This window comes from Cucumis melo, chromosome 1 (genome assembly GCF_025177605.1).
Source record: "Cucumis melo cultivar AY chromosome 1, USDA_Cmelo_AY_1.0, whole genome shotgun sequence".
Taxonomy (NCBI): domain Eukaryota; kingdom Viridiplantae; phylum Streptophyta; class Magnoliopsida; order Cucurbitales; family Cucurbitaceae; genus Cucumis; species Cucumis melo.
This window is the reverse complement of record NC_066857.1, coordinates 17,820,453-17,823,080: the sequence shown is the minus strand read 5'-3', so window position 1 is coordinate 17,823,080 and position 2,628 is coordinate 17,820,453.

Below are 2,628 nucleotides of genomic sequence, written 5' to 3'. Positions count from 1 at the left end.
CACATGATCACATTATGCATACCAGCTACATCAAAGCATAATGGAAGGATTTCATGCAAGCTCTCACTTCCATACGAAGGTCTAATAGGAAAATCTCTTACCTGGAGATTAGTTAAAACCGAAATTATCCTAACCGTCACGGTCAAGCTTTCCAACAGTCAAGTCCTATTCAACAAGGGAACCCAATAACTAAAATTAATAAGTTAATTAACAGTCGCTTAAGGATAAAAATCCAATTGATTTAACTTACCCAAAGTTGAGGTTGAATTCAATTTACCCTTAACTAGAAAAGTTCCACAGTTCAACTTCCAATTGATCTAACCAGCCTTTTAAGAAAATAATTCAATTTAATCCAAAATTAAATTATTTAGGGTCCAAAATTAATCTTTGTTAGGAACTAACCAAAACCCAATCAAACTTACCAAAGAAATAGGTGAAAAGGACCAAAAATAGGCTAGGTGGCTCAAATGGCTTAGTCAAAGAGGGCTCGACTTGGATAGAGGCAGAAAATGACTTGAGGATTCAGGGGCAGCTCGGGTAAGGATCGACTCGACGGCTGGGGAAGCAGCTCGCACACGTGCACAGGGTTGGGGGATGGCTCGGTGCAAAGACATGTGTCGCTTGCAGCTGACAGATCGACGCCATGCGTGACGCTTGACTCGCGGCTTTACGTGCGCGACTTGCAGAAACAATTAGCTAACGATGGCGACTGACGAACGACTGATGGACGAAGCTCGACGACGCTCTGGTGTTTGACTTGGCCTGCGATCAGCGACTAAAGGAACGGCGCGACGGATGGAAGACAACTGAAGAGGTGCGGCGCACACTCCCTCGACGTGGATGGCTCAGCTTGAATTACTTCGAACGAGCGGCTGACGGGCAAAAAAAGTACGATGTCGGTGGCCGAGGTGAACGGCGGCAGAAGTAAGCGGCAGGTAGGGTTTTGAAGGTTGAAACTTTAAGATTTTCTGTAACGACCCAACTCTTTATACTAAGTCGAAGCCATTACTAATTTAAAAGATAAATAAATTTGTAAATTTTGAAAAAATAAAATAAAACAAAACCTCAAAATTTTCATTTAAAAGCAGAAACAAATGTGATTAGAGATAAGTATCAAAAAAAAATCCTAACTCGGCCCTATCTAATTTTAAAGAAATAAAATAACAAATAAAAAATAGACTAAAATGAAAACGTTAAGGTCTGAACTATGACATGAAGCGGAAGCATAAGATCCCTATGGCTCGCCACGATCACTTCTGGTCGTTCGCTAGCTTGCCCTTGCCCTTACCTCTACCTCTGCTTGAAAAAAAAAAAGAAATGGAAAGAGTGAGTATAAATACTCAGTAAGGGACCCACTACTAGTCCCACTAGATGTCTGTTAACTTCCTATTAAAGTCCTGAAGAGGGGTACCCTTGAACTGACACGTCCCCGAACACGTGCAATCTGTGATCCTGTAGGAACAAGCTGGTCTTTGGTAATTCCCAAGGGAACACCTAAGACGATCAGGCTGTGAGTGGTCCCGTCAGATCACTCACATCATGTCTATGTCAATGTCAATGTCAGACTGGTAATCCCATCGGAATACGCAGTCATAAGCGTGAGCGATCCCGTCGGATCTCTCCATCATGTCTGTGTCAAAAGAGTGGTGATTCCGAAGGACACCCATGTGGTTACAACTCTAATAAGAAGCTAACATACACCCTACCCATAGCATGCACACAACATCTCATCAAATCACATCATAACCTATCATAACATGTCGTAATTATGTCAAATCATGCTATAACATATCAAACCATAACATATCATATCACGTCATCCTCAACCACAAAACTATGTCATTAGGACGAAGGTGATAGCATCGACATGCTATTCACGCTAACCATAGAGTCAACCAGTAGGCACAATTTCAATATCAGTCTCTCTCAATAACCTCGACTTATGTACTTAACTACCATTCGTACGTAACCATATATTCATACATGCGGTCTCTTTAATGTAATTCGAAGGTCTAGTAGGAGAATCTCTTACCTGGAGATTAGTTCAGTTGAAACTACAGCAAAACCACGCTTTCCAAGTAACAAGATCCTAATAATTAGAAAGACACCAATTTGAATAACCTAACCATCAAACGACTAGGAACCCAAGAATTCAGTCAAAACTACTTACCCAAGTTCGAGGGTGCAGCAAGTTAGCCCTTAACTGAAGAAATCCCACACTCCAACTTCAGCTGGTTCAAATGGTCCTTTAGGAGAAATAATTTAATTTAACCCAAAGTTAAATTATTTAAGATAAAAAAATTTTAACCTTTATTGGGTATTCCAAAACCCAATGAACTTACTAAAACAGGTGAAAAAGACCCAAAATAGGCTTGGCTCAAAGTAGCTTGACGGCTTGGCTCGCGGCTGGAGGCAGGCGCAGCTCGGCTGGAGTTCAGCTCACGAAGAAGGGCGCGGGCGCGGCAGGAGGCGCGGGTCGGGTTGGCGATGCGGAGCGACTGGACGCGCAGGTCGGGTTGGCGACGCGGAGCGGCTGGACACGCAGGTCGGGTTGGCGACGCGGAGTGGCTGGACACGTTCGACCAACGGAGGTGCTTGCTGGCGACGCCGAGTGACGACCGTGACGGC